The 23650-nt window shown below is 42.4% G+C and overlaps 1 pseudogene; it reads left to right on the top strand.

Annotated features, from left to right (window-relative positions):
- The first annotated feature begins 1500 nt into the window (after window positions 1–1500).
- The window catches only part of LOC137571597 (sucrase-isomaltase, intestinal-like), a 52028-nt pseudogene continuing 29878 nt past the window's right edge, over window positions 1501–23650 (top strand).

The following is a 23650-nucleotide window of genomic DNA, read 5'->3' as shown; positions in this document are numbered from 1 at the left end:
AGCAAATGATCTGCATGCGTTTGCAGGCTAAATGGTTACATGTATTAGAGGCAGTGGATCAGCAAAACAGCCAGGCAATATGCATTATTTAAAAGCAAATAATTATGTCTGTCTCTCATCTCAGGGGTTCCCTTTAAAGAGCAAACAGACACAATTGTGTTTAAGGGGAGAGTGGACTGTGAGTACAATGATTTTCAAAACACTTATGCAACACTGGATCACAGGATTATTCCATTTTATTGCACTGCAAAATGGGACGTCATACACAAACAAAGCTCAGCATTCTGAGCCCTTCCTCAGAGACCGCAAAGTTACTTAATGACATTGTGAACACACTAATATAGTTGTCAAAATGCATCTCACTGTATGTGCTGGATTTTCTATCCTCTATAATAAAACCCCTGTGTCCGTGCGCTGTCCCTGTGTAGCGTTGTCCATGCTGAACCATTGTGCGCATGTGCGCACTGCGCAGCATGGACAACGCTACACAGGAATAGCGTGGGACCAGGGAGCCGAGCGGGCGGCGTGTTAGCGTGCGGCCGGGCGTGCGGCGGGTCAGCAGGTGGCCGGGTTTGCGGCAGGTCAGCGGGCGGGGTGTGTGCGTGCATGCGCGGTGACACTGCGGCGGAGAGTGGGAGGGGAGTGGAGGAGAGGGGGGTCAGGAGGGGAGTGGAGGAGAGGGGAGGTGGGAGGGGAGTGGAGGAGAGGGGATGGGGATTCAACACAGACCTAGAGCCTGTTTTTAAATGGGCTTAGGTCACCTAGTAAGGTTATAATTGTATTAACTTTTTTTCTTTTTTGTTTTAAGCTTTTCAGAGCTCATGTGGGATTACCAGATTTTTTTCAAGAATGTCACAGCAAGTTGGTGGAAACAAGAAATGAGAGAATTCAGAGAAAAACATATTAAATTTGATGGCATATGGATTGTAAGTCTTGATTCAGTTATATCTATGCTACAAGCTTAAAGCACACCTGAACTGGAATGGCTGTGGATAATAAGATAAAACAAAGGTTAAAAAGCACTAAAAACAGTTTGAAAAAGGGAGGTAGTGGTAGACTTACCTCCCCATTGAAGACTGAAAATTTTCTTATTCAGGCAAATTTTACTGTATTGTGAAGAAACGCGGAAAAGCCGCCGTCTCTCAAGGTGAGGCGGCTGTTTCCGCGTCCAGCATGGCGTCACAACACGGAAAAAACGTTGCATGCCGAGCATAGGCAGAGCGGCGGAATCCGCATTGGAAGCGGCGGAATCCGCATTGGAACTGGATACATTGCAAGACAGTACTGGTGTGGCTGGGACTGATAGTCCACCAAGATTCAGAGTGACACTCGCGCGCGCACAGAGGCAGAGCTTATATAACAGCCAGAAGTGAGTCGGCTGACCAGGATGGTCAGCTGACATTTTCCACAACTCTCATTGGTCCAGCAATTAGGGAGGGGCCTGGAGAGTGTTCTGGTATATATACTGCTGGCTGTTCAGTTGCTGGTTGTCTGTCGTTGCGAACACATACGTGGGAGCACTCAGACCCGTAGTCAGATCCTTAAGTGTGCCGGGACCAGCTGGAGCTGTAATCCTACACTTAGCTAGTTTCTGTTGATAGTTTAAAGTACTGGTTTGATTGTGATTATCTGTTATGACTCTTTGCCTGCCTGACCATCCTCTTGTATTCTGATCTTGTACCTTGCCATTCTGATACTCTGTTGCCGAACCCCGGCTCGTCCTAAGACTCTGCTTCTGCCTCTTGATCTTGTACCTCGATATTTCTGATACCCTGTTGCCGAACCCTGCCTGTACCTAGACTCCGCCTCTGCCTTCTGAATCTGTACTTTATCTGTCCGTGTGTTACGACCTGGCTTGTCTGACCTCGAGAACCGACCTCACGATTGGAGGCGGTTCCCCGTCCTGTTAGTGACACTTCCTCCTGAGTGTCACTTTCAGACTAACCTTCCTACTCGCAGCCTGACTCCTCCCGCCTTGGAGAGTTCAGGTCTTCGGAAGGAAGCCGTGCAGTACTCCTCACTGCACTGAGGCTCAGTCCTCTAAGTGTTACTGTTACACCAATCCCTACACTCTACTCAGGTGGACAGAGGTTAGCTGGTATATCGGATTATCGGTGATACTGCAGATCACTTATAATCTGGTATACATCTGTATTCCCAGTGATACTGCAGATCACCGGTAATCAGATCCTCTCTGTGCTCCACCGTTCGTTACATGTATACTCCACAAAACAGTGCAACACATTTCACAGGTAATTCACCCACTTCTTCAGGCAATTAACAGGATTAACTGATTATGAGCTCTCAGGAAGCACAAACGCCTCTGACAGAGGGGTCCATGCCGTCTAAGAGCTCGTAATCAGTTAATTGTATGAAGAAGCAGGTAAAATACCTGTGAAACATGTCATACTGTTTTGTGGAGTATATAATAATATTTACAATGGATGAAGGAACACGCGCTATTTCTAGATCAAAAACTTATTTTAATAAATTCCTATTATACAAAATATAAAACAAGGTTAAAACCACACCTATTGATCAATCACTCATGCACTCTTCCTTTCCTGTAAAACCTGGCAAAAACCCCTCTTCCTATTCAATCTAATTAGAACCAGCTGTTGCAATCTAGTATGTAGATTTACAGTTGTTAATATCACATAATCCACATAGTTTATGGAAAAAGGTGGGTTTCCAGCAATAGTTTATAAAAAATGGGTCATATATAAAAAACCTTGAAAAAAAGTTGATCAACTTATCAAGTTAATGGATCCCAATTTCAACAGTGCATATATATCGGCTTCAATGAACTCAGCCTGTCTTTAGCAAATGCTGACAGTCTCATAGAAAACATCTGATAGCGTCCAACTTTGCAGCAACACTATGTTCAAACAGAGTACCTCTGTGATGAAAAAGCTCGTCTCCCGGGTATTCGAATTATAAGCTCCTCCGGGTGCTTCCGAGCTCCCTTGTCCGTTCAGCTCTCGGCAACGCTGGGTCGCATACATCACTTCCTGTTGGTAAATCCAGTGTGACGCTCGCTACCTGTCCCAGCAAGCCGTGTGCAGTTTCTTCTGGTGATGTCACCTTAAAGCTGTAGGTGCCTTTGTTATGCAGATTGTCGCTTAGCGCTGTTGCGACCAACCAGGCTCCTTTATGCTCCAGAAACAGTTGCTACAAGTACAGAAGAACCTCTAGGCGTTTCAGCTAAAATACGTTAGCCTTCTTCAGGAGGATTAATTCCATTGAACATAGCTATGTTATAGTTATATTTTTATAAACTATTGCTGGAAACCCACCTTTTTCCATAAACTATGTGGATTATGCGATATTAACAACTGTGAATCTACATACTAGATTGCAACAGCTGGTTCTAATTAGGTTGAATAGGAAGAGGGGTTTTTGCCAGGTTTTACAGGAAAGAAAGAGTGCATGAGTGATTGATCAATAGGTGTGGTTTTAACCTTGTTTTATATTTTGTATAATAGGAATTTATTAAAATAAGTTTTTGATCTAGAAATAGCGCGTGTTCCTTCATCCATTGTATTTATTGTAATAATTTACATTTGAGGGTTCAGGGACTCCCTTCTTGGAACGTGCAGCTCAGTTGCTTCAATCTCCTTGGCGCTAGCCTCTATCAGCAAAGTTTATATACTAATATTTGCCTGAATCACAAAACCAAATTTAACTTTATGATCTTTATTACTTTCCATACTGAAAAAAAAACTAAAATATTTTAAAAACATTTTTTTTCTAAACCTAATAAATATGTTAAAGTTATTGTACATTGTACACTGTACATAGGACAGTCCTATGGGTTTGCAAGTAGCTTATTTAATATCTTGCATTTTAAATACATTTTAAATATATTTGTCAAGTAAAAATTCTTTTTTTTTCATTGTATTTATGTATTTCTTTTGCTTAATTTTCCAGGACATGAATGAGCTAGCAAGTTTTGTACCTGAATCAGTAACTGGATACAGAAACCAAACATTGAACCATCCCCCCATACATGCCAGGTAACAACTCTAGGAGCATGTGTGGGGATTAAAGAGGAACTGTAACGACAAAACGGCCCCTGGGGGGTACTCACCTCGGGTGGGGGAAGCCTCAGGATCCTAATGAGGCTTCCCACGCCGTCCTGCGTCCCTCGGGGGTCTCGCTGTAGCCCTCAATACAGCGGTGACGCAATATTTACCTTCCTGGCTCCTGCGCAGGTGCTCTGATGCCTCTCGGCGCCGAAGTAGGCGGAAATACCCGATCGCCGTCGGGTCTGCTCTACTGCGCAGGCGCAAGTTTCCGGCGCCTGCGCAGTAGAGCGGACCCGATGGAGATCAGGTATTTCCGTCTATTCCCGTGCCGAAAGTCGCCACAGCGCCCCCGCTGGAGCCAGCAAAGGTAAATATTGAACTGACAGTCGGCACAGTCGCCGGCTGTTCGGAGGGCTGCGGCGAGACCCCCGTGGGACAGAGGACGGCGTGGGAAGCCTCATTAGGATCCGGAGGCTTCCCCCACCCGAGGTGAGTACCCCCCAGGGGAGGTTTTTGTTGTTACAGAGTCTCTTTAAATACAGAGATGTCTACAATTACAAAGGACGGGGAGGAGTGATTCTTATGCTGGCAACATGTTTGGGGGGGCTACTCTGGTCACACTTACTGGGGGAAGGGTGCTGGGGATATATTATCTAGCACAGTGGTCTGCAAACTCATTCTTAACAAAAGCTTAAGGGCTGCAGTATAATGATTCATATCTATTTTGAGAGCTACATTTCTTTTCAAAAACCATTTGTCTTTGAGTCGGTTTAAAGTGGAACTGACCTTAAAATTTGATACTATAAAAATATATGATGTGTTGCTTAATACTGCTTTAATAAATACAAATGTATGTTTGCTGTAATATAAGTATCAGATGTCCTTATTTCTGTTACTGCATTCTAGTGCAGTGTATGCAGCCATATGTTGGTTGGCAGGTTTACCGTGCCATCCAGCTGATTTCTACTTCCTCCACCCCTCCTTCCTCAAGCAGCTCCTTTCTCCAATCACTGTGTAGTATGCAAATTATCCTGTGATAGTGTACAGTGTCAGTTACAGTGATGTCATCTGGCTGCGTCTGTGTATGTAATGTCTGCCTGTGTTTTCCAGCCTGTCATTTTTAGCTTTTGTGTATGCTCTGCTGTCAGTGTGATTTATGGTAGTGGTGTATAGTGGTGTATGGGCAGCTGACAGATCTTTCTTATCAGATTCGATAAGACAGATTTGTCTCTTGGTCGAATCTGCCCATACATCGCTAGGTGTATGGCCACCTATAGACACAAAACACAGACATAAACCCACTTATGCTAAGTAGTGTACACACCACAAAGACAATTACTAAATGTGGCCATACATCAGAAGATAATGGGCAGATTTGCCCAGAGACAAATTTATCCATAATCAGATTCGATTAGAGATAAATGTCTCTTGGTCGAATCTGCCCATACACTACAGGCCGATTCCTATCAGATTTCAGCATGAAATAATCAGGGAACCGGCTAGGCCCACCGCATCCGCCGCACTGCCCCCAAAATGTATACAAGTATGTAGTGTAGAGCATTTATACATTACCTGTCCTGTAGCAGCTCCCGCACGGTGTCCGTCCATCTCGCCGGGTAACGGCCGCATACATGCTAGCGGCGCATAGCATCTGACGTCAGACACTATGCGCCGCCGGCGTGTATGCGGAACCCGGCGAGATGGACTGAAACCGCGTGGAGGCTGACACCGGACAGATAATGTATGAATGCACACACTACATACCTTGATACATTGCGGTGGCAGGGGTTTCATTGTCTTGTTGCTCGTTCACAAATCGCCCGCCGTACCGCCACGTACCCGACCAACAAACTTCAGCTCGACATCTTGCAGCATGCGCGATCGACCATGCGGCCAATTTCCATCACGAAATGTTTCGCTTTTTCGGTCGGGTATGCACTTGGTAGCACCAATTTTCATCCAATTCGATTATAATAATCGAATTGGATGGTCGATTGGTTAGTCAGCTGATGTATGGCCACCTTAATAGCTGATTTGTATATTCAAAAACTTGCTGCCGCTCACCGGACTCCAATATATAAAGCCTTTATTGAGATACAGAGACTAAACAAATCACCAGCCCTATCATAAAATCACTTAAAATGATGCGGAGCGCTCCCACTCACCATTCAGCACAGCACACTCACGATCATCCCATTCACTCTGGTACCGGTACCCAACCTCTAATAACTACAGAGTGCTAGTGCGGGTGGCCGCTGGCTGGATGGCTGAGGATGACAGTAAGCCGTGACCGGACTCGGGCTACACAGGTTGCAACCAACTTCAGGGGATACAGATTGCGGGGCAGCTGGATCTTACCACCACACCGACAGGTCGACTCTTCCAATCATACACTTCCACTGTGTTCCCTCCTGGTGCGGGTTTCTAGTCTTCGGCTCTACCCTGCCCACAGCGCAGCGGGGAGCCTTAGGCTGTTAGCTCAACCCTGGGTCGCGGATTCTATAGCTTAATAGCTGAACAGCTGAAAGGTGGGGGACAAGTCTGAGATGCACAAATCAGCAGATGTGAGAGGACAGGAGTGAGGCCAGCAAAAGAAATGCAGGTGAGTTTATATACACACACACAGACACACGCACACACAGACACACACATACACACACGTACACATACGCACACATAGACACACACATACACACGCAGACACAGACACACACGCACATACACACACACAGACACAAGCACACAGACACACACACACACACACACATACTCACACAGACACACGTACACACACATACTCACACAGACACACACATGAACACACACGCACACATAGACACACATATACACACACGCAGACACACAGATGCACACAAACAGACACACGTGCACACACACAGACACGCACACACATATATAGCTGCATTTCTTTTGCTGACCTCACTCCTGTCCTCTCACATCTGCTAGGCTCCCTGTAGTGCTGTCTGCTTGTCTGTGTTCTCGTATTCTCTCCCCTCTTTGCTGGGCCTTCTCTGTGCAGGGAGGGTGTTTATCTGTGCTCTTAGGCATGCAGGTCTATCACCACTCAGGTCCGTCTGCTGGGCTGTGTTATACACTGTTCCTCCACTCCTCTTCTACCTCCCAGAGTGTACTCTGCCCTCACTCCTCCCTTCCCTCCAACTATGTCTTGTCTCTCTCCCTTCTCACCACTTCTCTGCTCTGCCCCCCTTTCTCCCCTCTTGCTGCTATCTCAGCTCTCTGCTCGTTCTGTCATAGGAGTCTCTTCATTCTTCAAACCACGTGCGTGTTGCCTGATGACGTCTTGATAAACAGCAGGAACTCTCGCAGCACTTGACACAAGAAGATCTCCCAGTGTTCTTTGCAAACTTGCCGGACAGTTGCCAACAGGCTACCTCACAGGGGGTGGGGTTTGTTTAAAGATGAATTTCATAAATCATATTTACATGTTTTTAACCTTATATTGTACACTTATTTTATTATGGTTTTTAACAAGGATTCAGTTGGTACGTTTTAATATTGAGAGTTCAGTTCCTCTTTAACCACTTCTGTGCCAGGGGGTGGTTTGCCTGATCGGTGCTGCGTGGGCTCTCCAGCCCGCAGCACCGATCAGATAGCAGCCAGGGCGATCAGACTACCCCCCTTTTTTCCCCACTAGGGGGATGTCCTGCTGGGGGGGTCTGATCGCCGCCGGCTGTTTGCGCTTGAGGGGGGGGCTCTTCAAAGCCCCCCACCGCAGCGCTTCCTGGCCTCCTTCCCCTTCCCTCCCTCTCCCTCCCCCTGTGAGCGGCGCAGGACGGAGTTCCGTCCTGCGCCGGATAGGACAGGCTTCAGCCTATCAGGTGCCAGCGATCCCCGGCCAATCAGAGGCCGGGGATCGCTGATCTCCGCTACGGCGCTGCTGCACAGCAGCGCCGTATACATGTAAACAGCGGGGAAGATCTTCCCCGTGTGTTTACATTTACCCTGCAAGCCGCGATCGGCGGCTCGCAGGGTGTTCACGGAGACACCCTCCGTGAACTGACATGGAACGGCCGCTCGAACGAGCGGCCGTCTCCATGGAATCCACTTCAGGATTCAGGGGCGTACTTAAGCGTACGCAGAATCCTGAAGTGGTTCAACTAGCTAATAACAATAAATACAACCAGATATCATAGTAATAAAAACAGAAATATATTTTGTGATTTGTAAATTTACAAAAATAAATCATTGTAATGTGTTTAAAACACACTATTTCTTCCACAGCCCTGAACAGCAAAAGCGAGGGATTACAACACAAGACAATATGCATGGACAGTCAGCAATTCCTTCCTGATGGTACTCCAGTACGGCACTATGATGTTCACAATCTTTATGGGTGGTCGCATGCCAAGCCCACATTTGAGTAAGTAACAACACTTTGCAAAATTTTCATTTTTAGTATCTGTAGTTTTGCTTTTAAAGTATTTTGAATTATTGCTTTCTGTTAGTTATTTATTAGGTTGATGTTTTTTTTCATTATGTTTTAGAATTAACATATTTAAATAAATTACTTCCTCTGTTTAAAGCACTGCACGCACTGCTCATATGCGTCTGAAAGTGTTGCAATTGAACTATTGTACTTGTTGTAGAATATAGACAACCCAGGAGATAGAAAATGTCTGGTATGAATATCTGTACAAAATTATTCAGGGAGATATTGGAAGGTTGCATTGCTTTCTTGTAAATCGCAAAAATAAGAAACTGTGGCTTCTTGGCTTTTGTGTATTGGTTTAATTAACCAGTTCAGGACCATAGGCTTACACCCCCCTAGCGACCAGGCTATTTTTTACAATTTCACTTAGCATGCAAGTGACCCCCCCCCCCCCTTTTTTCTGGACACCAACAGAGAGCTTTCTGTTGGTGGGTTCTGGCCGCTGGTGTAATGTTTATTTATTTATTTTTAATTTTTAATTAATTTATTTGTATTTTTTCTTTAAATAAATTTCTCTATGTTTTATTTATTTATTTTTAATTTTTAATTAATTTATTTGTATTTTTTCTTTAAATAAATTTCTCTATGTTTTATTTATTCTTATTACTCCCCTCCCTCCTTTCCCCCATCAGCCAATCAGGGCGATCCTTTTTCACAGGCATTAGCCTATGAGAAGGGATCGCAATCTGAGCCTTTCTAGGGGACAGCCGAGTGACACGACTGTCCCCAGTACAACGCTGAAGTAGATTACAGCGCTGTACAATGTAAATAGATGGTTGTTTTGCCGTCTAACAGTCTGCTAGCGGTGATCACTGCTGGTAGACTAATGATGGAGTGGAGCTCCGTCACTCAAGCGGGGATGCACACACAATGGTCCGCCATCACCTGTATAACCCCGCCCCAAGACATGATGCCAATCAGCGTTAGCTGGTCCTGGGGCTGCCACCCTCCCACCGCTGATCAGCGTTAGGCGGTCGGTAGGGTGTTAATGATGTCCAACTTGGGCCTCATGGTTTGCATGTGTCTCCACAGTCAACCTGATTTTTGCCTGCCACTGCCAGAACTTTCTCCTCAGCTCTCTTTGTGTTCTCCCACTTATTCTCTAATCTCTTCTCTACTCCCTTTCATTTCTAGCAATCCCATTCTACTACATCTTCAGCATTCCCCTTCACATCCACATCTAGTGTTCTCTCTCATACCTTCCTAAGTGCTGACTAGTGATGGACAAACTTTTCCATGCAAGTTTTTTAACCGAACTTTCACAATGGACCCCATTGACAAAAGCCTTCAGGGCATATGTGCAGCCAAAACTTATTTTAAAAATGTGTAAGAACTGTCCAAAAATATGGGCAGTGGCATGGCAGAGGGGGATCAATGGCAAACTTATCCCCCAAAATACACATTTTATGCAGAGGATTTTTTTAAATGTGTAAATGCGAAAAATCTCTGCTTGCGCAGTGTGGGCCTAACACTGCACTACAAACTCAACAGTGATAAGAAACACTTTATGTGACAATGTCTGGTGAATGATAATATTTTTTCAAGTACTCTGGGGTCACTCAGTTACTTTATTTTAGCACAGTGAGAGGCTGTAACAGTGACACAGCCACTCAATACACTGTACTACATGGAGTGGTTGGTGTACTATAAGCTAGCTATACACCACAAACAACAACAACAAAAATGACAGCACGATCAGTTCTCAGAAGAACTTGTATGCTCCCTAGTGAACTGCAAGGAACAGAACACCTATGAAAGCAGCTACACAGAACTGGATAATACAGAACAGTTGCAGCAAGCTACCTACCTGTCCTTCTATCAGCAGCACTGCTCTCCCTATAGTGACTCCAGACAGAATGTAACATGGCTGTAAGGTTTTTCCTTTCATAGGGGTAGAGGAGTGTGGCCTGTGTGGTAAAAACATGCTTAATTGGCTGTTCTGTCCCAACTGACTTAAAGGACTACCGAGGCAAAATTAAAAATCTATTTTTTACTCACCCGGGGCTTCTTCCAGCCCCAAGCAGCAGTCTCAGTCCTTCACCACTGCCCCGCTCCTCTTTGGTGTTCCCGCTGGCCACCCACAATGATGGCGACCCGGTCGGTTCTTCTGCGCCTGTGCAGGCACTCGCAGTATGCGCCAGATGACGTGGACGCATGGGCACGAGTACCCGTGCAGGCCCAGAAGAGCCGACCTCGTCCACTGGTCACCATCATTGCGGGTGGCTAGCAGGGAAATGGAGGTGGACTGGGGATGTGGGTAAGACTGAAACTGCTGCTCGGGGCTGGAAGAAGCCCCAGGTGAATAAAAAATAGATTTTTCATTTTTCCTCAGAAGTCCTTTAACCACTTGAGGACCGCGGTGTTAAACTCCCCTAAAGACCAGGCCATTTTTCATAAATTGGGCCACTGTGGCTTTAAGGGCTCACTGCAGGGCCACACCACTCTGCACACAAGTGATCCCCCCTTTTCTCCCCACCAACAGAGATCTGTGTTGGTGGGGTCTGATTGCTCCCCCAATGTTTATTTTTATTTTTTTTCAAATATTTTTCTTATTATTTTTTTAATAAAAATGCCTGTTTCTTTTAATCATTTTTCCTCCCTCCCCCAGTCAGCTTATCACTGCGATCGGCTGTGATAGGCTTCAGCCTATTTCTGCCGATCACTTCTGTGTCCCCCACGGGGACAGCCATGTCACACGGATGTCCCCAGTACATTTCTTAAATCACAGTGCTGTACAGGTATATTAGACGGTGACTTGCATTAGTGCCACATGGTACAGGCACTCACGGTTGTGTCAGACACTGGAAAAAGCCAAGATTCATGCCAATGTGTGACCGGTTAGCCTTCAAGACTGCACACAGGCACAGGGTACACATGTACTCTTGGGGGGTGGCAGCAAGATGATTTCCAATAGATTGCATGCTGAAATCTTTTGGGAATTGCTTGTGAAGCTTATGTGCAGGCAATAGATTCCTCTCTGATCAGATTCAATCAGGGAGGAATTTTTCTAATGTTCGATCTGGAGGCAGATCGAATAATGTTTGGCCACCTTCAAAGTGGCCATTTGTGCATTGTTATCTCCATTAGGAATATGGGGAAGCACAACTTCATAGCTGGCTTGTCTTAGAAAAAAAACAACATTGATTAGACAAAATTATCCTTTCCAGTTTATCAATTCTTCCTCCAGCAACAAGAGGATAGTAGAAACCAGAATTGCTTGGCAACCATGTTATTTCTTCTGTTATTTCTGCTTTAAGTGACTTGCCTTCTAACTTCCATTATATTTTCTAACAGCACAGTGTTAACATCTGCTCAATATAGATTAATAGGATAGAGCTGACACACCAAAGCAATCAAAGGGTTTGCGTTCTATCTTATATCCATTTTTGTATCATACGACTTTATCGTATCTATTAATCTGTCTGATTGCTTTGAAAAGACTTGATTAGATTTTACTTTAATTTGATCAGGGTCTGCAACTGTAAGTCCATTGAGCCCTCATTAATAAGTGAGGGAAATTATGACAAAATATTCTGCCATCATGTCTCTTATCACATTATGCAGTCACAACTTTCATCCAAATATTGGTGCTCTTAGATTGTTATCCTGGTAAAATGACCCTCTGATTACTTCAAGTAATCAAAACAATCCATCACTAAAACATTCTGCCTCAGGTACTGGAATAATTAGAAACATTAATAATAAAACTGCATTTCTACCAAACAGAGTGAGCTGCTAGTTGGCTAACTTTGAAGTGGGTGTATATGTGCACGTGCGTGTGGGGGCTTTACTATCAAAACAAAAGGTTAAACGTGACACTAAAGTGAAAAAAAAAAATATGATATAATGAACTGTATGTGTAGTATGGATAATTCATAGAACATTAGAAGCAAAGAAAAGAGTCTTATACTTTTACTTTCAGTTATATAGTTTTATTTTTATAACATTGCATCATTTTCTAATATTTGCAGTTTACAAACTACACTCTGTATTTTAAACTATGAAAAAGCGCAGAGCTGATGACCATTTAAACTTTTCTGCAGTAAAACCTTAAACATACAAAAAACAGTGAGAGACAGGTTGAGATAAATGCTTCAGAAAACAACACTGTAGCCAACCAAGTTGGATCAGTGAGCTCAGAGAAGCTCTTTTGCATAGATAACAACTGAAGTGTCTTAAAGTGAACCTCCGGACTAAAAATCTACTCAGCAGAACTGAAAAGGCTTGGTGTTTCTTTAACAGTTTCACAGCATCAGAACTTTGTTTTTCTTACCAAAGCATAATTTTTAGCTGCATTTTTATCTAAGCTCCACCCATCAAAGAAAAAAAGCCCGGGCTTGTTTTCCCCTGATGCTGTGCAGAGCATGATGGGACTTCCTATGTTGTTATTCATGTTGCCTATCAACTGGGAGAGGTGCTCAGGACACAGGACAGTTGGAACTGTGTCTCATGCTCCCTATCACCTCCTTTCAACCAAAAAGATGGCTGCCCTCATGACATCAAACATTTGCCTGTTCTTTTAAAACAGTGTGGGTAAGAGATTATTTTACCTATCTATTTTAATTACCATAACTAATGTAACCTAATGACAGTATGTTTGTTTAGGCTGGAGTTCCTCTTTAACTCTTCCTGTACTGGAAACAATATGAGACTTATATCTGTGCTACTAATGTTCTATTTCTTAGGTGTACTACACATACAAATCATTATATCATAAGTTTATCTTCACTTCATATTCCCTTGAGCATTGCTAAATACAGGTACGGAACACCTTTAAAATGCTTTCTTCCCATGTACATTTATTGTACAGTGATTCATGTAATTATTCATTAGCCTTTAGTTCTATAGAAATCTTGGGTTTGTGCTAATTTTCATTTCTAAAATCAGTGTTTTGACACTTAATATAAGATTTAATGACTATACATTAGGGATGTTTAATTTTCACTCCAGTGAACAAGAATGGAGAAAAGAGCATTTTATGGGTGCCTGTGACCTGAAAATCCTTGCTAATTTAAATATAACTGCAATGAAAGGAAATATCAAGGTCACTTCCCTTTTTTTTGATTGAAAGTAGGTTATATCTGGCAGAGAACCAATGTTCCATTATCAGCCAAGATTTAGAAATGATGAGAGTGCAATAAGTAACCTCATTATTTCACCCATAGATGAATATTAAGTTGATTTCTATTAATATAAAAGTAAATTCAGTAATTTTGACATTGATGTATAGTTAGTTTTTAATACAGTTGAGAAAATCTTTAAAAAAATCAAATATGTTAAATACTAAACGTTGCAAATTAGACAGATTTGGGTTTATGCATATTGATTTAGTAATATACAGTAATTTAAATAAATGAAAAATAGCAGAGATAATCTTTACAACTAGCATTACTGTTTGAAGAAGAATTCATACTTGACATTCGACTATCAATCATCTGATGCAATCCTTATGATTGATCTCACACGATCGGTCATGGCCACAAACAGATGAAAAACTACTGAGCTATTTGATCAGATTGATGGCATTGATTTTAACAGATCGATCCAATTGATCTGATCAAATTGATTAGCAATTTTTTGTCCTAGTTCGCATTTCGGAACATTTCCAATCGATCATAGTGATTGAATTTGGTGATTGATCGTCGTGGGCTTGTGTTGTTAATGGACACCTTCAGAGATGTTTGTGAAAATTTAAACTGCCAATTTTTAAAGTGGGATTTTCTGAGTCAGAGTTGCAAAAGGTAGAATTCAACCCTAAAATTTGGTAATCTGACTTTTTTTTATTTAAGGCTATAATTTTCAAATTGTTTGCTAAACCCTCTGAAATTTGTTTACTAAATCGATATTATAGTTTTGCCCAGAAAATACATCTTTAATCTTGAACAGGTTGGCATTGTGGTGGTTTGAGCATCTCTGCATGAACCCCCATGTAGGCTGGCTCCACTCCTGGAGCATTACCAGTAGGGATGGTCAATGAGATGCATATAACTCTCAGTTGATGCAGCATTATGCAAATTTTGTATGAAATGTATGCAGCTTGAAAATGAACCAATTGAATGCCGCTGAAGTGGAGTAAGCTGCAAAAAAAATTGCATACATTTACATATCCATGCATCAACTAAGAATTATTTGCACCTCATTGACTACTTACTGCTCACATGATGGTTTTAAATGATATTCTGGATTAATCAGGATATTCTCTGTCTAAATATTTACAATAGAATTTGCGTGATGATTAGATTAGATAATGATCAAGATTTTCCATAATAACAGGTGAGTATTGATCATTTTTTAGGATTAGTGTGGTGGGAGGTGGTGATTTTAGGTTATCGTTAGGTAAGGTTCGAGTTAATTTAGGGTTTTTGATCAGGATAGAGAGATATCGTAAACAAATTTAGATTAATATTAATGTTACCAAATGTTTAGTGATCTGATCTCTTTAAGGTTTAAAGTTAGGGACAGTTTTAGGTAAAAACGTTGGGGTTAGTATTTTATATCTTTTTTTCAACCCGACCAACTGTGTACCTATGTAACAAAGTAGAGGTTAGCAGATATGGCAGGTTAGTTGACAGGTGAGTATTGATGGTGACAGGTCAGATAGTATGTTAAGCAGAACATAGAAAGATTAAAGTTAAAATTGGTTGCGGTGTTGGGGTCAAAGTAGGTAAGGAACATTGACAAATTTTAGGATATTAGTTTACAAAGTAGCCCTGGCACTGAAGAAAGATAAAAAAAGTTAGATACTTACCTTAGTAAAAAGAAGCCTCTGGATAGTCACAAGGCTTTCCATATGCTGTCATTCCAGCCAAGTGAACCTAAATGTCTTCTGGCCCTGCTACCAGCTGTGGATGAGCACATCCCAACTTGGCATGCACAAGTAAGGTCCATGCATGCCCCTGTAGAATGCAGCACTTGTGCATGGAAGAAAAAATTCTGTTCATGAACAGCTTCATTCTACTAGGCATGCATGGATTTACTCACGCATCCTGGTATGAGAGAGCTAGTCCATAGTCAATAGCATGGCCGGAAGACATGTATTCAGCTGACTCCAACAGAATAAATTTAGAGAATTGCTGGAATTGTGAGGTGTAAGAGGATATGGGAAGCCTCTGGACTGTGCAGAGGCTTATCTTTTATCAAGTACATATGTAACTTTTTATAGTGCTTCAGAGGTACTTTAAGTTTTTTTTGACTGTGGATAATACATCTGAATGCAGAAATATGCCATTCTGGGCACTTGGTAGAATTGGTTGATAGGATGCAAATAACTCTGGCTTGCAAGCAAATTTTATAGAATTGCATAAATTAAATGCGCTTTCTGACATTTTTAACCGGCCAAGTTTTAACCGCTTGCCGACTGCGTCACGCCGATGGACTGCCTAACATGTAAGGTCCTTGGGGCGGGTATTGCAGGAGATCGCCTCCACATGAATGACGGAGCTCCGCTCCACCTTCAGTCTCCCAGCAATTGCTGCTAGGAGACTGTTAGACGGCAAAAGTACTGAGTACAGTGCTGCAATCTAAGGCAGCGCTGTACTGGGGACAGCCGTGTGACACAGTTGTCCCCTCCCGAGGCAGAGAAGTGATTGGCGGAAGCCTATGACAACCGATCACGCTGATTGGCTGGCAGGGGTAGGGAGGGGGAATTCAAAAATATAAAAAATAGGGAAATTTAATAAAAAATAATAACATAAATATTTGGGGAAAAATAAACAAACATCTGGGGGACAATCAAACCCCAACAACAGAAAGCTCTGTTAGTGGGGAGAAAAGGGAGCAGAAACACTTGTGTGTTGAGTTGTGCGGCCCTGCAATGAGCCCTTAAATCTGCAGTGGCCCAATTTCAGAAAAATGGCCTGGTCTTTAGGGGGTTTAACACTGCGGTCCTCAAGTGGTTAAAGTGTACCTAAGACTTATCCTTACCTGGGGCTTCCTGCACCACCCTGTAGTCTGTTGGCTCCCTCGGTGTCCATATGGTCCCATCTGTTCCACCGCTGTCTGCCCCAGCACAGTCCCCAACTAAACCAGTCACTGGGACTTCTGCACATGCGTAACCATGGCTGCCTGCCTCCTTGATCATGCTCCCATGGCTGGGAGAATTCTGCACCTGTGCAGTTACAAGCCTTTGCTAACTGTGCAAGTGCAGAACACTTCCAGACACGGCAGCGCAATCAAAGAGGCATTAGCATGCAGCTAGGGCCCCACATGCACAGTAGCCAGCAACTACCGAGGCTTACAGCAGGAAAATAGAGGAGACTGGATCGACACCAAAGGAGCCAACGGACTACAGGGGGCTGCAGGAAGCCCATGGTAAGTATAAATCCTTGTGCTTAATTTATCTCATGTTTTCTTTAAGCTCCAAATAATTTGCAAAAATGGTGTGTGCAAGCCAGAATTATTTGCATCTCACTGACCATCTGAGGTGCTTGGTTTAGATGAACAGCCATCTCAGCTTATGGAAATCATACACAACCATTATTAGAGCAAACAGTATTCCAGCAGTTTGTCTGACAGACTCCCTACCACCAAGATCTTTATGTGAACTAAACTTGAATTGGTAACAATACTATATGAATGAACTAGAAAATACAGTTTGCACATCAATAAGTGCTATAAATCATTCATTTCCCTTGTGACTCAAAGGATTCCAAAGTTAAAGATGTTAATATGCCTAGCATGATTTGTCTTATGACTGATTAACACATGTATTGTATGGTCTTGTCGGACAGAATAGTAGTGTGTGATGTGATAGTACAGTGTTTTGTACCCATTGAAACATCACATTCAGGGAAAAGTGAATTCACAATAGGCTAGATTGCTACGGCTGGAAATTTTTCCCTTTAGGGGCTAATTGGACCATGCCTTGTAAGGGTTTTTTTCGCCTTCCTCTGGATCAACAGGGATATGTGAGGGAGCAGGCTGGTGTTGTACTTTGTTCTCTGGTTGAACTCCATGGACGTATGTCTTTTTTCAACCAAAATAACTATGTAACTATGTAAGGTTCCATAATTGCTGAAGGAAGTAGCAGAACATAGCTGCGAAATTTAAAATGGATCATTTAAGTATTGTATGGCACTTTGTTTATTTTATTTTTTTTAATGGGCTTAGTATACAGTAGAAACACGCTGTTCTTAAAACCTCTCTTCCTCTGTTTGTTTGATGCAGTCTCTCAATTCTGAGCCAGAGGAAAATGAATTGAAATCAATATGCCTTAAAAATCGTTCAAAAGCCACACACCATAAGCTTTTATGTGGTTACATTTTTCAGCAGGATCAAAATAAAAATGCCTCTTATTTCCTTACAGACTATAAACCGTCTGTAAAACCTGAGGTGCTTGTCTCAGGCACCACAATACATATGCAGAACCTTTGTCCAAAAACAGTCCAAATTCTAAAAATCCAATTAGAAAATGTACACTTGATTGAATGGAATGCGAACCCTTTTTTACCTATTTATATGAGTGAGATGGCTCTTATTAATGGTGTGGCCATATAGCAGAATTAGTCCCCTCTGCATGACATAAAAATAGCCTTGTCCTTAACATGCTGCATTGTGATGGGTGTGGGAAAATGTTCACCCTCCTCTTGCAATGCACCCCAACTATGAAAATTTGTATTGGTACAGGTCAGGGGGCAGAGCTCTATGCTTGTGGGCTTCACCCATCCCCTCCTGACCTGCTGCTGTTTTCTTATTATTATTAAACACAGTTATATGTATATTATACTTATTTGAGCATGCAAGCATGCTTTATAAATATCCCCCCTGCTATTTTGTTAGGAAACATCTCGGCATGCTCTTCAAAGCCCAAATAGCAACATCCCCAGCTGTTAGGTAGTAGTTCCTGCAGCCATTGGCAATGGCCAAGAATTAAATAGCAAACTCCAAGTCTGTCATTCCAGCTGTTCATGCACATTTTTTTGTTTAGTAAATCAGATGCTAGATTTTTATTGTATTTTTTCAAATGTATCTAATTGTGGCTGACTCAAATTACAGCCTCTCTCAATAGCTTCCAATACACACTGACAAGTTTAAAATGTTGTTCCATATTTCATACACCCCATAATACAGTACATAGTGCAGTTGTAGATGAATGTAATATTATAATTTAAAGTATAAACCAAAAATGCATGCTGTTTTTATATTCATTTTTTAATAATTATGGGTCCTTTGTGTATATTAATTGATTCATCATTCTATTCAAAAAGGGCTTTGCATGAAATAACAGGAAAAAGAGGAATTGTGGTTAGCCGCTCCACATTCCCAACAGTTGGACAATGGACAGGACACTGGCTTGGAGATAACACTGCTGCTTGGAACCAGATTGACAAATCTATCATTGGTAAGCTACTTTTTGATTGCAGATGACCTTTCACACATATATTTCCCATATAGGCAATAATAGTAGGAGATAAAGGATCACTTTTTATCCCTTTACTTGTGTTGAAAATGCTAATCTTACTTTGAAAGTGAAAATGCACTAAGCAATAATAATCACCAAAGCTTAAAACCACTATCCCAACCCTTCAAAATAATAAAACAAGAATCATGTAATTAAGCTTTAAATCTAGTAGGGCAGCTTGGGGAAGGGTTGATGTGTGAATGGGTTGTAATGCGTTAGCTGGAAAATCAATACGTTATCAGCAGGGCCGCCATCAGAAATGTTTGGGCTTCCTCCAGCCCCATGCGCACAGATCGCTCCCACGCCACCGTCCTCCGCTGCCTGCAGCTCCGGTATTGGGTCACATTATTTCAGCCAGTCGAGTCCAGTCTGCGTAAGAGGAACTGCGCTCTTTATGTATCTCTCCAGCGGCCACCAGAGAGATATGTAGAGGGCACACTTCGCTTGTGCAGACTGGCAGAACTAACGGGACCCGATACCGGAGCTGCAGGCAGCAGAGGACGGCGGCGTGGGAGCGATCTGTGCGCATGGGGAGGGAGGAAGCCCCAGGTATGTATACAACAGTGTCAATCATCTCTGGTACACTTTAAGACATTCTTAATAGGAGACCAGCAGCAGCTACAAATTATTAAATTAGGATACACAAATCTTAAGAAGCTAGGACAAGCAGTGAAAGGGTTAAAATAAAATGCAGGCTGAAGTGAGCAGAGCAGATAAAAGAGCAGAAGGCAGGTCAGTCAGTGAGACTGAATAGTGAAAGGAAGGGGGTGAGCCATTACACAGAGTATACCTGACCTCTGTGCAGATTGTTCCTGCTCCCTGAGCTGCAGATAGGAGTCAGTTAGTAATAAAAGAGTATCCCCTGCCCACCAATCATCACAGTAATGTGGGCACAGGGTTGTCTGGTCAGTGTGGGAGGTCAGGGGACTCGTACACAATACACAACATAGCGTCCATCAGCACACAGGCACAGTCTGACACAGGCTGTGTCATGTGTATGCAGAGAGCTGGGGGGCTGGGAATGGAGACATAAATCACTTGCCTTTTCCTCTCATGTCTCCCCAACACGCCCATCACTCTCATCACATTCCGATGCAGACACTTGTGGCTGGCCGGGATCACATGGGGCCGGGCAGCCAGTGAGAGAGCAGAGTGTCTCACTCCTTTCTCACTGGCTGCCTGGCCCCATGTGATACCCGACCAGGCTACTGAGTGTCTCTATCTCCGCCCCCCGCACACCAGAGAGAGGAGACGCAGCCATCTGCGAGCCTGCATCTCCAGCATTTGGGGCACCTTTGCCTAAGCCCCTAGCAACGCCACGGGGGGGGGGGGGGGGGGGGGGGTGTCAGGCGGGCGGGCCTCCCCTGGGGCACCAGGCCCGTCACTGATGTATCGGCTCTCCCCCCCTGATGGCGGGCCTGGTTATCAGTGATAAAAAGAATGCAGAGACGATAGCCCATTTGCAGTTCACTTTTTCTACTGAATTTTCACCTAGTAGATATTTTTGCAACTTGTTAATAAAAGGCTTTTTAATCTGCTCAGGACTGTCGGCTTACACCCCCCTAGTGACTAGGCTATTTTTTGCAATTCAGGAATTATATTAGGGAAACACACTACCTGTGCAAATATGGGATATTGAGCATCATAATATGGGAGACTGAGCATAATTTCTCAAGTATGCATTGGTTTAAAATGTCATGATATGAGTACAACACAAATCTTCTGTACATATACTGATGTATAACATTTGGCCTCAGTATTAGACACTATAACTGCCAGTGTATTTGAGCATATTTTTTATTATTATGTGTATGTTTCTCTTTATTTACAGGCATGATGGAGTTCAATATATTCGGAATGCCCTATGTGAGAAAATTTTATATTTTAACATATATACATGTGTATCTCTTTTACATACAACTGACTAATGTTCATTTTATGTATCATCCAATTAGGTTGGTGCAGATATTTGTGGTTTCTTTGGAGATACAACATATGAGCTATGTGCACGCTGGATGTTGCTGGGGGCATTCTACCCATATGCCAGAAATCACAATGGGAAAGGTTATATGGTAAGTTAATGAAGTCTTTGAAAGTATAACATAGATTCACATGAGCATATGGTATACAATGCATTCTAACATCCCATAGCCATGTGCACATTTAAACTGTGTTTTACTGTTCAAGCTTGTTGTTATTAAAGGGTTTTGTTTCTCTTAACCTCGTTCTGCTTTAGGAAGTTCCAGCATAAATAACTAAATTACAGATGCAGATGAGCTTTTGCGCTGCTCGTTAGAGCCATTAATTGTGGCCCTTGTAGTGGCAACCAAAGAAAAAAGAAACAGGATAAACTACCAGTCATTCATTTTTCTAAATCCCATCATGTGAGCAGCAGCAACTGGTGTAGTTAGACAATAATCTCAGGCAAGGGACCCACCATCTTTTATCATGAAGGACAATGACTAAGCACTCCAGTCCTGATATGACCATCAAATACCGGAAGCAAAAAATCCTTTGTACAGGAGCAATTAAGTGAGTTTTTAGTGAATCTACTGAACCCCTGTTCAGTACGGAAACAAACCTGTTAATGGATGTGAATATGTGATTCCCAGAAAGGGAATTTTTTCACTGTTAAAATGTTTCTGGTATTTATGAACAAACAGATAACTTATTCCCTCTGTAGCAAATTCTCCCTGTAGCAAATTCTCCCTTTAACTATGTATTAATCTGAGGCATATCCATATCCCTTGGGTCCTATGGGAGAAAAGTGCTTTAGAAATGGTATTGTTGCTATTGTTGTTAGTGAGCTATTAATAAGTTCAAGTGTTCCTTTCACCAGGTATCAATCTTTTATAGACTGCTTGAAACAAGAAAATGTATGCGTGCTCAAACACCAAGTTTAACCCTAACAAAACTGGCTTTGCAAATCTGGCCTAATTGGCTTATCATAAGGCATAGTTCATGCAAATATACATCTGCTTTCGCATGCCAAACTATGCAGGGTCAAGAATTAATACCGCAAAGCGGTTGCCCTGCGGGAAATAGTTCATGCTACATTAGCATTATCCAGGAGCGCCACGGGGAGGCTTCCCAATGCTCCCATACAACCCGGGGGTCCGCGGGGCCCCAGGCTCTCTCAATCTTATATAGAGTCATACCTTTTCTGCCACAAAGGTGGTTTTGTACTTGACCCAATTTTCCATATTTGTTTTGTGGAATAACTTCTGCAATAATGGCTGTTAGAGGACAACTAAAGTGAGAAGAATACGGGGGCTGCCATATGTATTTATTTTTAAACAATGCCAGTTGCCTGGCAGCCCTGATGATCTATTTGGCTACCGTAGAGTCTGAATAACACCAGAAACAAGCATGCAGCCAGCTAATCTAGTTCAATCTGACAATACTGTCTGAAACACCTGATCTGCTATATAAGCCTGTTTATGGTCTATGGCTTAAAGTATTAGAGCAGAGGATCACCAGGAAAGCCAGGCAACTGGTATTGCTTAAAAGGAAATCAATATGGCAGCCTCCATGTCCTCGCTTCAGTTGTCCTTTAACTAAGCCTCCTACTATTCTGGGTTCTGAAACATATAATTTGTAGGCTGCCGTTTATGAAATTCATTATTATGTTTTGATCTACTCTCCACTATGCCATGTTAATTCATGGTATAATTAGTGCTTATCACAAGTCATCTCACTGGACTATCCCTAGAACTTCAATCACAAATGTGCCATAAAAGAAGTATCTTGCAATGTATATGTGATCTAAAATATCTTTGTGTACTATATAGAGACAAGACCCCGCTAGCTTTGATGAAAATTTTAACACCCTTTCAAGAAATGTCATCAACATCAGATACAAGCTCCTGCCATATCTCTACACACTGATGTTTGAAGCACATACTCAGGGCTCCACTGTTGTTCGTCCCTTGCTGCATGAGTAAGTTTCTTTTTCCATTACTAGATGGATTTTACTTGAATGCACACATGCTTGTTTTACAGTGCTTTTTGGATCACCATGAATACCTTTGTTCTTATATACTAAGGAAAATAAAGTAGTTTCAACTTAATTTATGTTTTGCATCCTTGAAAAGTTCATAGCTAATCAATTGGCATTATTGGTTCAAATGAGGTGAAGGAATAACCAGAATTTTATATGTGCAAATAGTGTTTGTTCCAGTCACAAGGGGATATGGCTTAGATTGAATCAGACAATCTATCCCTGTAGAAAATCTCCACACACAATAAGCTTAACTGCTTCACCTTAGCGTAATGAGACTTATTGTGTGAAAAGGTAATTGTTCAGATAACATGTTTGAGATTATTTATTGTTAAATGTGAAGATAAATATATATTAACAGCATCATATACTGCTGATGAGTGATCTCAACAGTCTCAAATTTTTTAGAGACTGTTGCATCAGTTTGACAAACCGTATACACTCGAGTAAAAACCAACCCGAGTATAAGCCGGCCCCCAACTTTTACATGAAATAGATGAACCTATCCCATATAAGCAAGAGGTTAATGCTTTTGCAGTTCAGTGTGGAGTAAAGCAGCATCAGCAGGTAGTTACCTACCATTTATTGCCTCACAATAGAATATTTTCCAAACACACACAGCCTTTGTGCAGAGTAACTATCAGAGCCAACAGTTACACATAAGCAAACATCAACATCATAAGGGCTGGAGGCAGTAAGACAGCCTGAAGGCTCAACAATTGCAGGCCTGCTGTTTGCACTGCAGCATAGGT

This window comes from Hyperolius riggenbachi, chromosome 4, assembly GCF_040937935.1.
Source record: "Hyperolius riggenbachi isolate aHypRig1 chromosome 4, aHypRig1.pri, whole genome shotgun sequence".
Taxonomy (NCBI): Eukaryota; Metazoa; Chordata; class Amphibia; order Anura; family Hyperoliidae; genus Hyperolius; species Hyperolius riggenbachi.
This window is presented reverse-complemented; position numbering and strand designations above follow the sequence as displayed.